This window comes from Acomys minous (genome assembly GCF_964271855.1).
Source record: "Acomys minous genome assembly, chromosome: 18".
Lineage (NCBI taxonomy): Eukaryota > Metazoa > Chordata > Mammalia > Rodentia > Muridae > Acomys > Acomys minous.
The window spans coordinates 9,444,965-9,459,534 of record NC_140501.1 but is presented as its reverse complement, the minus strand read 5'-3'; the positions used below and the strand labels follow the sequence as shown (position 1 = coordinate 9,459,534).

The window sequence follows — 14,570 nt, the reverse complement described above, 5'->3', positions numbered from 1 at the left end:
TGAGCCATTGTGAAAGCTGGGCTTTCTGTAAGGCTTCCAAGGCCCCTTGTCATCTGGTCACTTACTACACTGAGCAGATTGTGGTGCTGATTACCTATTATTTCCTTCAGTATTCTCACCGTGCCTTGTCACAGGTCTGATGGTAAGAAATTCACTCTGCTATTCTCTATACCTCCAACACCCTGTCTCCAAACATCTGCTTGACTCTAACTTTTATTCCTTGCCCTTATGTCATCTTTTCAATGTCCTTATGTCATCTTCATCAATGTAGTATAGTACTCTTTCACAGGATGCAAAGCCAGTGCCTATGCTCACCTTGGTGCTCAGGACCATGTGCATTTATTTCCAGAGATACTACAGATTTGACTGTTTGTTTACAATTATTCTCATTTTGTGCCACATGCTTTCCTAGCAGACTTATCTTTGAATGCTTCTATGCCTAGCAGCATGGGAGCATCACAAATTGGTCCCAGTATGGTAGCAAGGAGACATGGAAGGAGGAGCCTTCATTCCCTGTTAGTGGGGTTGCAAACTGATTCGCCCACTGTGGATATCACTGTGGAGAATTCTCAGAAAAGATAAATGTAGTTCTACCATATAGCTCAGCTTTACATTTCCTTGGCATATGCCCAAAGGACTTGCTACCCTGTACCACACTGGCCTCACAGGACTCTGAAATTTTCTCTCTCCATTTTTTGCTATGTCATCTCCCATGTGTTTCTTCCTTCTTTTCCCTCATTTTTTATCTTATTTCTTTTCCTTTCCTCTTGTGTAATCTTTAAAAATGTTAGATTAGAATACAGCTCCATGATGGCACACTTGCCTACCATATGTGAGGCCAGGGACCTATACCAAAATATTAAAATTAAATTTAAAAAACCACTAGGCTCATTAGCACAAACCTGACATCTCAATACTTGGGAAGTGAGTGTGGAGCACTATGAGTGAGATCCTTATTTAAAAGAGATAAAACAAGAAGAGTAAAAATTACTGTTAGTCTAAAAGCCATTAAAGAAAGGCTAAAAGCTAGAGTTGATCCACATATCATTCTTTACCAACACTTTAGATTTAAAAATAATACAGATTTCTTTCTTATACATATTTCTCGCACAAATTTTCAATCTGTAGCTCATTAGCCTTAAAATATCTCTCTAACTCACACTGGCTACCACTAATCTCCCCCAGCCTCAGCCTCCAAAGTGTTGAGGTCATAGGTCTGACCACCATGCCTCTTCCATCACCTGAGAGCATGCTGCCATCCAGATAGTCTTTCATCTTCCTCCTTCAGATATCAGGTCTGTACTGCAGTGTGAAATCTCTGCATGTCCCTTGGTTCATCCTTTAGAGACACCTCTCCTGGTAAATGTCTGCTCACCTGGTGGTTCTGCTTCTAACAGAAAGACTGCACTTTGTAATATGTATCTTCTTTCCAAGTTAAAGGGCACTGGTCTGCTAGGGCTTCTATGGTCAATTACCACACACTAGATGGCTTAAACTAAAATATACTGTGTGTCTCATATGTAATCATTAACAGTCAAGGTGCCTGCAGGAGACCCCAAGGTGAAGAAATAATGGTGATCTCATTTTTTCTTTCTACATGTGTCCTTCTGCATGTGACTCTCTGTTTATATAAAGTTTTCACACAAAGACACAAATCATACAGAAGCCTACCCTACTCTAGTTAAGTAACTAATAACTATGTTAACAAATCTACAGCAAGCCTGTCTTTAGATATGTACATTCTCAGACACTAGACACTAAAGTTATGGAGTTTTTGCATTCATCATACTATAGACTTTAATAATTTACCACGGTTAGCTTGACAGTCTTATTCTTACACCAAAGATTTTCTGTCTCCATAGTGAACCATCCCAGAATTCACCTGCCAAGACTCCTCCGGCTTCTGTACTCTTCCCGTGTTCCTGTTCCCTCTGTATCTCATCTTTCTACCTTTGGGAAGGAAAACAAACCTTTCTAATTTTCTTTTTCATACCTGATCAACATTGCCCTAGAGGAAAAATGGGACTATTGCAATAAGCAGGATAGTATCCTCAGATGCAAAATTCATATTAAAAATATGCGCTCTGTCCTCCTCCTTCAGGCAGCAGACAAGCAATATAAAATGTTATCATAGGAGCTTATGGAATACACAACAGAAATTTATTGCTTCATAAGAATGATAGCTCAAGAATATACAAGAATCACAAATGGAATATGGCACATTTTATAGAAGACAATTTTTCTTAAAAGACATTTTTTAAAATTATGTTTTCTTCCCTGTGGAAAAGTATTAGCACTGATGACTGATAGTGAATTTGGTAGTAAGTTTTGCAAAGTGACATAAAACAAATTTTTATAATTGACATGCCATAATTTCTCACATTTTCATAACTATGTAGCCCTCCTTGTAAATGTCGAAGGTCCATTTTTGTTCATAAAAGGCTATTCGGAACATCCGTGCAATTAAAATATGTTTTTCTATACTTCAGATAACTGGAACATAACACTTTCTCCACTGTGGCAATCTAACTTTATATAGCATACTTTGATAATATCACTGTGTTTCTTTTCACAAAGTCCCCCACACACACACTCACAGAGCAGCATTTATAGTCTTAGAAACATAAAATTATGACTTTATCACACTTGTTTGCAAAACAGTCAAGGTGTTTTTATATTATTCAGAATAAACCATCACCAAGTCATTCCATTACTCATTTCTCTTATTTAGTCCCTCTTGATGTTTCCCAACTCATCCTAGGCCTTCCTTATTATATGACAGGAATATTGCACTATTGTTCGATCACATGCATCCCTACCTCACTTCCAGTTGGAGTCTCTGTGCGCCATAGTACTAGCCAGGACTGGACCTGCTTATATGCCAAAAGTGCACGAGACCAGTATAGAAAAGTTTGAATCTGCTATGGCTATATTATCAAAAAGATAAGAAGTAACCAATAGTTTTATCTTCAAAGAGGACAAGATTAAATATATATAAAAAAGGGGTTTTCACCACTTTCTATGTCCTCAAAATTTAAATTTATCTCTGTATTATATTTTATATCTGTATGGTTATTTACATTATACTTGTCCTCAGATTTAATATTAATATGAACATGTTTTTCTTCTCTTCATTACCATATAAATAGCTCTAAATAGACAGATCACAGTAAATATTCAAAATTGAACTGCAACTGAATTTTATGTGTATTCTCATTTTACAAAAGAAGAAATGGAGTTAGATTAGTGTGTGTGTGTGTGTGTGTGTGTGTGTGTGTGTGACATCATGATGCAAGTATATAGTAGATAGCATAGCAAAATATCTGATCAATTTTTTTATAGCAACAACATGAAGAATGAAGAAACAAAAGGAAGCAATGCAAGTAAGCCCCTCTGCCACTTGCCTCACCAGGTTTTCTTTCTTTTCTTTTTTCTTTTTCTTTTTTTTTTGTGTCCTTTTATTTTATGTATATTTTTAATTAACTAAACATTTTTATTTTTACACATACATTTTTATTGTTACACATATATACAATAAACTACCTATAGCGAGAAGAACCATGACACAATCAGGAATTGTGTAAATGTTATATTCTTAGTGTTTTGGCTATTTGTATTTGACAGCCTTGAAGAAAACATTTTCCTATCTTGATGCATCTAAAAAATTCAGAATGTAAATCAATCTCCATCACATCTTGTCATTATCAACTCTTGCCAGTTGTGGTGGCAAATGCTGGTAGATTTGCTGAAGAAGGCAGAAGCAGGAGGATCACGAGTTCGAGGCCAGCCTAGGCCACACTATGTTTTCTTGTACAGCATTCTGACTTCACAGTCTGGTTCCAACCTGTCCTTCGAGCTTAATCTCACACGACAAGTTATATCTGCAGACTATCTCCATAGTCCTGGTCTTGTTTGACTTTGGGATTTACCCCTAATGTCACCCCTAACCAGTAATGATTTCTTTTCCCAATTCTGACTAATGAAATCTTCCTTTTACTTTGACTAAGGGCAAAGGTCACTTGTGCTATTATGTGGCTCCAAGCACCTCTGTAAAATTAATCTCTTTTCCTCCTAGAAACTGCAAAAGTACTTTCTTTTTGTTTATTAACTTTGGCAGTTTACATCTTGTACCTCACAATAATGTTTTTGTCCTTCATGAGAAACAAAGCTTCCTGGGGGCAGAGGTCTCCTTGGACTCACCTTTGTCTTTGTAGCTTAGATATTAAAGGTTTCCATATAAGTATCTACTATTTGGGTCAAATAATGTAGGAATTCTTTTAATTTTTCCAACATATTCCATGAAATTAATAATAAACAATTACATCTTTTAATTTAATATTATTTTAACAAATAGCTATAAAACCAAGTTTTCCTGACACAGATTCCTTGTGTTACTATATGATTTCCTAATAAAGCTGATACAGTAAGTGATATGTGTTTTTCCATTATTTCACCTCAGTTAGAATGCAGGAAAATGGAATGGAATGGTAGTAGAGCTCAGTGGTTGCATACTTATTTAGCATGCCAGAGACTAGAGTCCATTCAGAACACAAGAAAAAAATGAAAAGAAAAAAACTGCTCTTAAGTGAAATAAACAATATTAATAATTCACAGAGAATGTAAAAAAGCAAAAAATGTTTGTCTAGAAAACCACAAATCATGATGAAAAGCTATATAATCTTAGTCTTTTCCATTGTTTGATTTTTCAGTTTTTAATTGAACATATTTATTTACTTTTCTGCCCAGGACAATTTGTAAGATAGCATACAACCACAGATGAAGATAGAAATAGAGAATAAAAATATTTGAGGTAATTATTTAAAATCACTATCAAAATAGCTGTAGCAAATACTTACTTTCAATGCTACCTAATACTGAATTCTCCAACTGAAAAAACCATAAAGTTATAGACCAGGCAAAATAAACAGAGCCCAAATACATACTGTATAAGAAACCAACATTGTATACAGTGACAAACACACATACACACATACACACATAGACACACATGCACACACACAGACACACACACATGCACACACACATACATACACACACACAAACACAAACATACAGACACACATATGTATACACATAGACACACACGTGCACATATATACACACAAACACACAAGCATACACATGCACACACCCACAGACATACACAGACACACAGACACAGGCACATACACACACACACACATAAAGCAAGACAATACAAGGATAAAAAATATGCAATGCAATAGAAACCAAGAAAAGCAGTTGTCTCTGTTTTAGGTGAAAGACACTAACTGAAAAAGTAAAACGGGAAAGAAAGTCATTATAAAATAATAAATGGTTCAGCAAAGCAAATATATATACCAAGTACAAACATATCTATGCACACCACTAAAGCACAGAAATGTACCAAAGCTATATTAGCTATCTGAGCAATCACACATTCAATAATAAAATAAAATAATTCAGAACCTCATAGTTATTAATGAGCCCATATTGAGAAAAAACCACTAATAATATATAAGATTTAAACTACATTATTTAGCAGTTGGATGTAAACAGGTGTACATAGAACAATGCCGTGGCTGAAGAAGACCCATGTTTTCCAGAAAGCCAAGCAACATTATCTAGAATAGAGTGTGTGTTTGATTACAAAATAAATGTTAACAAAAAGTCAAAATTATTTCAAATGTTTGTTTGTTCTTTCTTGTCATTAATGACATTAAAACACAACCTATCAAACCCTATTATATATATCAAAGTAGTTCTGAGGGTAAGGTTTATCTTCTATAAATACCTACATTTAAAAAGATGAGTTCAACAACTTTAAAAAATCTTTTCTGGTCCTTCCTCCACATTAAAAAAGTGAAATACAAAATAAACTCATAACTAATGGAAATAAGTAAATAATGATGAACAGAATAGAAATATATAAAATAGTCTAAAATACATTTTAAGAGAACACCATGAAGACATATGATCATGGAATTTCCCGTGAGATCCTGTCTTCTCGTAAGGTCAGAAGCTGCACTCATAAATTCTCACCAACATGACTACCCTAACATTTTAAAAAAGATAAGCAAAACTGAATTCTTACCATTTCTGCTTTTTGCAATGTTAGAGTACACCAAGGATAGTGAAAATAATTTAAAAAGAAATAGTAGATGGATCACTTACAGATGGATTGAAAGAGACTGAAGTGAAGGATTTTGAAACTCAAACGTTAACGGTGGGGAACCAATTATATGAAATTATAAGCACCTTAAGAATGAACCAAAGATGTTGAGTTAGATGAATAAAACACTGTTTCCTCATTTAGTACTTTAAAAATTATTCAGTAATTCATTAATTTTCTATCCCATGTAATCTTTTTTACTTATTGAGATATAAAGTTAAAGAAAATAGAAAGGAAATCACATTTCTAATGGAGATTAAGTTAGAATAGCAGACAACTGATGAAGAAACAATCCTGTAGTTTAAGGCCACAACCAAGCACGTGCTCATGAGGACGGAGAGGAGTTACCTCAGTGAAGTGGACTGTGTGTTGAAAGCCTACACCCAAGGGATGAAGAATAGGAAGGGACCTACACAGGTAAAATGTAAACACGAGCACTGTTGCACTTTGTGGGTTAAGTGAACAGAAACACTGGCTGCAGCTGTGAAACCATATACAACTAGATGCATTAGAAATTTGACCATGTCCCCTGGAGGGGGAGACCTGGTGGCACTCAGAGGAAGGACAGCAGGTTACCAAGAAGAGACTTGATACCCTATGAACATATACAGGAGGTAATCCCCCTCAGGAACAGTCATAGGGGAGGGGAATAAGGGGAAAATGGGAGGGAGGGAAGAATGGGAGGATACAAGGGATGGGATAACCATTGAGATGTAACAAGAATAAATTAATAAAGAGAAAAAAAAGGAAGAAAAAAGAAATGTGATGAATAGTCTGGTGTCATTAAAGAGACAAGCTTATTATGAGTCATCATTTCTTATTGTCTGTAAGGTGTTTCTCAAAGACATCGATATCTGAAGTGATGGACTGTAAAGCCGAGTCCACCTCCAACGCAGGTGGTGCTATTCAATGCCTTGCGAGGTTAATTAGGGTAGAAGGAAGGAGAAGGCTTTTGTCCTAATTGCTCATATTGGGATATCAACATTCTCTAGGCCCCAGTTCTTGAGTCCCACAGTGTCTTGCAGACCACAGATCATAGAACTTCCTAAATTGTCATACATGCACATGACCATATATAACACCACAGTACAGTAAACATGCATGTGGTGCTCCTTTTCATGCATCTCATAATTAACAGAAGGTTAAAGTGGGAATGTATAATTGTTTTCACAATCTAGTATTATTCGTGATTAGCAAGAGGGCTGATAAAGCGGAGTACTGGGTCTGTTCCAGGAGGCTCTGATTTAGTACGTCTGTGGTAAGACCCAAGACTTTTCATTTCTAACAAGCTCCCAGGTGACTTGAGCCTGCTGGTTACACGATGAGAACTTGAGAACAACTGCCATAAATAACCAGAGCCACCCAGACATTAGCAACCACATCCCTGTTTCCTCCAGAATGGTAAGTTCATCACAGATGCCATCTCGAAGTAACTTGAGGTTTTCTGTTATTTCATTATTTAGCAAACCAAATATAAATCTTCAACAGGCTATTTTCCATCCCTGATAATTTTCCCTTTGTCTCATCATACCAGAGACTCCACAAGCTTTGAAAATGTAAACTTTGCTGCTAAAGAGCATGTGCTTAAAAGTGCATTTTACAAACTTTAGAAAAACAACAAATTAAAAATCTTTTCTTGTAGCCAGAACTGTCTTTAAGGGATCTAATCCTAGATAGTACCATGCATTCCTGCAAAAAAGTCACTTTATAACTAATATTAACATACAATGGGAGTCCCTGCTACTCTCTTCCATAATACAGTCAAACCCTTCATATAGTAAGATATTCCACAGCACTCACAGTCTATGCCTGAGAGAAGCTCATTCTCTCTTCAGGTCACCCAGCAACTCATCTCTCTGTGTGAACACATCCCTGACCTCCATATCATTACGGATACACTTCTGTTGTCCTGTTCCATATGACTATGGGTATGTTTAGCTAGACTTCACACCAAACCTGGATGTCACTTCACTGAGTAGGCTCCGTTTGATTCCCTTTAGGAGAAACTCAGAGTCCTTTCAAGTACTAAGTGGACACTGTTAGCCTTCCTCTTGCACATTTGAAAGAAGATATTTAAATATCTATGTATGTGTGTGCACTTATGCACACACAAACTAAATGCATACTGACCACTGCAGTATCTGTGAATTTTCACACCTGGACACCAGCAACTGTCCCTGTTAAAAAAAAAATTAATAGAACAGCAGCGAGCATGTGCAGCAGCAACAATTTGTTGAGGATGGACGCCATCGCTTTCACATTTCCATGAACCTGTCAAAAAGCCCTGCTCCAATTTACAGCTGTACTTGTTCAGCCAGAGATTTGACTCAAAGTCAGATATCTGCCTTCCTTTTAAGGTCTCTAAAATTATGTGTAATTTAGATATTCAAGGCATAGCCTGGAGCAACATAAGCCTGAATACCAAGCCAAAAGGAAAACTGAGCGAATCTCTTAGCATTGTAAAGTCTGACAGTTAAAGTATCTACAAAAATTTTCAAAAAGATACATCATATATAACATCTGTGTCAAGTCTGGTATAAAGTTGGCAATATAAGTTTTTGCTACTTCATTTTTGGTCACTGAAGGGGGCTCTGATTTTCCATAATACCTCCAAATACTTCTTTCCTTTCATAATTTCCAATCATCTTACAGGGATATTTTCTTAAAAGCTCCAATGTTCAAACACTCCATATCCATCAACCATATACCATCCCCAGTTCCCTCACATCATCACACAACTTTGTAAATCACACATTGGGACATTGGTGGCAAATAAATGAACATGCCCCTGAAAAGCATAATATTATATTGGTTGTGAAGAAATGGATATACTCAGATCCACTTCTTCATGGTGCATATATATATTACATAGATGGAAAATTTGGTGATTTTCTAGGTGTTACTTAATATTGTTTTGTACAATCTCTCTTGATGTCGGTAAGGATAGATGGCACATACATCTTAAGCTCCTGTCACCTTCCTATTAGAATTTAAACTCATTTAACGATCCCTAAATTCTTCTATGGTTTTTTTCCATGAAAGTATTCAACAGGACAAAATAAAATTGGAATTATTAATTTGGAAGTTGTCCCATCATTGTATGAATGTGACCTCTCTCTTCATGACAAGTACTGTCCAGTGAATGATAAGAGGTATTTATGATTTCCATTTAAAGAATGTTTATCAGTGTCAGTAGAATAGTGTTCCATACCTCAGCCGTGAACCTGCAGCTGTAGTGTTACCAACTTGGATTAACTGTTATGTGTTGAAATATCTTCATATTAAACACTCGAAGTCAATATGTAGTCCAATAAGAGCCACTTTCTCAGTGCCAGGCACTGTTTATCTATTTGGAAATTCAAAGTTAGTGATAACTATGAACTTTTACTCTTACTAATATTGGATTTTTTTTTATTTAATCACTTTACAGCCATATCACAGGCCCCTTCCTGCTCTCCTCCCTCCCGTCTTCTCCTTTCCTCTTCTTCTCAGGGAAAGGGAGGCCCACTGAGTGGGTACCAACCCACCCTAGCACAAGTCACAGCAGTGACTCTACCACTGAAGCCAGACAAGGCAGCCCAGCTGGGGGAAAGGGATCCAAAGGCAGCAACAGAGTCAGCAACAGCCCCATCTCTAAATGTTAGGGGACTCCCATGATACCAAGCTGCACATCTGTTACATATGTGTAGGGGGTCTAGATCTAGCCCATACATGCTCTTTGGTTGGTGGTTCAGTCTCTGTGAACACCCATGGATCCAGGTTAGATGATTCTGTAGGTTTTCTAGTAGTGACCTTGATCCCTTTGGCTCCATCTAGCCTTCCTCGCCTTCTTCCACAAAAGACCCCAAGCTCGGCCTATTCTTTGGCTGTGGGTCTCTGCATCTGTTTCCATCAGCTGCTGGATGAAGCCTTTCAGAGGACAACACATATGCTAGGCTCTTGTTTGCAAGCATAACAGAGTATCATTACTAGTGTCAAGGGTTGGTGCTCTCCCATGGAATGGATAGAAATTTTTTAAGGAAAGCAACTTTTTTATTCTTGAAAGTAGTTTCTGCTTGGACACATGGTTGAATTACACATGTGAATTCTTAAAAAGTCAACAGTTCATGCGCTTGCTCCAAATACTGAAAGACCTCTGTTCCCTTCACATCAGCTCTGTTTTAAAGGGGAAATCCAGAGGCATCTTACATAGAAAACACTTAAACTTACACTCCTTTGCTTCTGCAGACCTTTCAGGTGCAGGAGAAGAAGCAGCACAGTTACAAATCTAACTCACCAAAGAATAAGCAACATAGAGAAACATGTATGGAGGATTATTTTGACCATTTAATGAAATATCTATAATTTTATTAAAATGTGTCAAGTATGATGGAGTAATGTATGTCAACTACTTCTAAATTTCATCACCATGAACGTTAGTTAAAGTCATATTAACGGAGCTGTGTGGGTGGTCCCAGGGAGATGGCTCACAGGTCTGAAAACAGACTACCATTTCGGAATTCTCTATTCACATCTCCATGCTTCAGCATCTCTGACGGCATTGTGGATGTCCATGAGACACCACCTCAAATGACGTCAAGAAGAATATAACTATTTTCCCAATTACTGTACTGAACACTGGAAACAATTTATAAGTTCACTTAGATTCACTTTTAAGTTTTTATTTATAAGTAGATGTGAAGGATGGAGTGTAGTTTCTGCTGTTCACAGAAAGCACAATAGGACACTGGACCCCTTGGGCTCGACTTCAAGCCCCAAGTGTGAGTAACTTGTGTGTCCTGGGAACCAAAACCCTGGAGTATGCACACTTAACTGCTGAACCATCTTTCCAGACCAAATTTAAGTGTTTAATATTATTTCTAGTATAACCATTTTTTTTGTTATGAATTGCTCTTGAGCTCTTCAGATATTTAAACAATATAACAAAAGTCAGCTGATGCTATTATCATTGCACCGTGAACAGTGGAAATTATTCAGGAGAACACTGAATTTGTCTCTCTTATATAATTTTTGAAAAATAGTTATTTAGAAAAGCACTGCACAGGTAAAGACCTTTTAAACGTTGACTTCTAATATCCACTTGATTCTCGTTCTGTAATGTCATGTTTCTCTGCACACAAAGAGACAGTTTCACGACAAGCTGCCATTCCGTCCACAGTTTTAAGAAAATTGTGCTTGATAAGTATCTTCAAACAGGCTTATTGCAATGTATGTCAGCAAAACTGTTATCCAATATAAGTGGTCTGATGCATTTGTGTTTTCTGTACCTGAGCGTTGTAGTTTGTGAACATAATAATCTCGGAAAAGAATCGTAGCAGAAAAAAGACTCTTCTATAGCACGTCTTCATGTTCTCATATCTGCTACCTCTTACTCCTCATTTTCATCCTATTTTTAAATTTTTTGAGCTTATATGGACACTAATGATCTTGAATATAGCTTAATTAAATTTTTCATAGAGATTAAGTCCATAAATACACCATTAGGGTATTGTAAATCATCTTGTTTTTCTATTTATGTTTCTATTCTATTTCTATTTATCTATGATATAAAATTGTGAGATAAATGATACATTACATATATATATATATATATATATATATATATATATATATATATATTTCATTCAATTACCACAGCACATCTTGGAAGAGGGAGAGGAAAAAATGAAAGAGTCAGAGAAGTCTAACACAAGAGGAGATCATGGCCCACAGAATCAACTAAGCAGGGCTCATATGGGGCTCACAGAGCCTCCAAGGGTCAGTACTTGGTCCTCTTTGTATATACGCTATGGTTGTTTATCTTACTGTTTTCGTTGGACTTCAAACAGTGGGAGTGGGATTGTCTCTGACTCTTTGACTGCTCTTGGGATCTTTTCCTGCCTACTGGGTTTATTTGTCCAGCCTTGATAGGAGGGTCTGTGTCTAGCTGTATCACACCTTATTATGCTGTGTTCAGTTGATAATCCTGGGAGGGCTGATCTAAAGGACAATGGAGGATCAGTGAATCTGAGAAAGAGGAAAGATAGGTTAGGGACCTGTGTGGAGTGGAGAAAAGGGAGGAAGCAATCTGGATATATTGTATGAGAAATGAGTAAACTTTTTAAAAAGAAAAAGGCTAACTTCAATGTGTGTGTGTGTGTGTGTGTGTGTGTGTGTGTGTGTGTGTGTGTGTGTGTGTGTGATGTGCTCATGTAAGGATGACGGTCCACATGCCAGAGAACATATGATCTGGGGATGTAAAATTGGGACCTTGTGCTTACAGAGGAAGCACTCTGAAATGCCCAGAAATCTCCCCTGTACCGCCAGGCTATCTAATAAGCACTGATTCGATTTTATAAAGTTATCTGATCTTTTTGTAACATTTAACGTATTCACTTTAATTTTTTCATAGAAATATGCCATAAAATAAAAAGATTGTGCATTTAACTTAAAAAAACCAGGGTCTCATTCAGCCTGTCTTCAATTTTACAATCTTCCCACCTCAAATCCTTAGTGTCAGGATCATAGGTACTTACTGCCATGCCAGGCAGAACTCCACATTTGAAATATGAGTACAATGTTAAATGACATAATCAGATATTCCTTTGAAGAAATTACAAATGAAGTATGGATTTGATTAAAGTTAAAATTTATGAAATGGCATTTCAAAATTATTCACAATACTGTCTGAGAAAAATTTATTGTTAAGTGATAAACAGTATTCTGAAAAACTGCTTTAATTTTTGTATTTTATAGGTAATTTTGTAATTTTAATAAAATCTTCAATAAGCTCACACATTTTATTCTTGACAAATTTCAAGGGATTTATTTCAAAAAGTTTCATATGAAATTTCATACGCAATACTATATAAAATCACATAAAACATAGGATTTTCAGACGAATCTTTGTTCATTTTCTTGTTCAAGGTCTGACTGACATTTTAGAAGTTTGTTGCATAGAAAACATGAGGAAGAGCAAAGATGCTAAAAATTCACTCACAGTTAAGTCTTAAAATCTACTAGGTACAAAAGGCCAAGGAAAAAGTAAGAAGAAAAATCTATTAAATGCTACTGTCAACTTAATACTCTAATTCTATAAGGATCTCCAAATGGTCATAAGGAAAACCACATTTCAATAAGAGAACTAAGTGGGTTATTAAACTATCATCTTGTTGGTTTTTATTTTGTCTTTATTAAAATGCTAAAAAATATTTTGGGGAAAGAGCATTGATCACTTTTTTGCTTCATGGAATTAACAGTTGGTAGACTATGGGTACATAAAATATATTTTAACAATAATTATGTCTTTCAATTGGCCTGGTACATAAATATAAAATAAAACATTAATAGAAAATCTGTTTCCCCTTCTATTAGAATAGAGAGTATTCAGATGTATTTCCATAAAGGTAAACTGTAGCATCAGACATGGAAGGTGACGAGAAATTTTTGTGGCGAAAGGGATGACGAAGGCCCTTTGTTAAACGAACATAGCTGAACTATGCTCTGCTAACAGAAGGTAGAGAGATCCTCATGTCAGACAATGAAATGGAAACTTGTGTTAAGTTTACCATGTAGACAGTGATAGTCTCCAGTGTCCTTATCTGCAATTAAAGATTCTGGGTCTTAACTGAAAGGTTAAAGTGTCATGAGGAGAAAGGCAGCATGAACAAATCTACACAGTATTTTATTTTATAACATTATCTAAACATCTCTATAAATAGCATTATAGCAAGATGAAAGAAGATGTCAAAACACCAACTTTGAGGACATAGAACCATATAGGAAATGTTAGCTTAGTGTGGAGTAAGTATAATGCAACAAAGGAAAAGGAGAAGCGTTTGAGACATAACCAAATATACAACACATGAAAAATTAATTATTGGTGGAGTATTGGAGAAACTCGATTGTTGAAGATAACTCCAGTAATGATGCTTTTAAACATGAAAAATGTATAAACATAAGTGTCATTAGAGAGGTAGAAGAAAATATGATGATCAAATATTAAAATTTCTAAAGATTACATGATTTAATAGAATGAAGATTCTAAGTAAACAAACATAAATGTAATTATATTGAGGTTTCAGATGGAAGGTGCTGCCTAGACAATCATAAGAGTGTACAGACTCAGGATCGAAGTCTCAGCCTGTGGTTTTTAAATAAAAAATTCTTGATATTATTATACAGAAAGATATGTGATCCTGTACTGTATAACTTAATAACCAAAAGTATCTAGACACAGGCTTGAAGGTTTTATCCCTAACATTTTGACGAAAAAACAAGGAAGACTAACCAAGAAGGAAAGAAAAAAAGGAATAAATAAACAATTATAACTGAGCCAGAAATCAAGCAGCAATGTGGTATAGCACAGTCAACAGAATCATGGTCTTCATCTAAAGCGATTGAAATCACTAGTGGTAAC

At 36.0% G+C, this 14,570-nt stretch overlaps 1 long non-coding RNA gene across 5 annotated transcripts in view; it reads right to left on the bottom strand.

Annotated features, from left to right (window-relative positions):
• Nucleotides 1–14,570, bottom strand: part of LOC311589076 — a 162,896-nt gene that overhangs the window by 120,188 nt on the left and 28,138 nt on the right. The window lies entirely within an intron of this gene.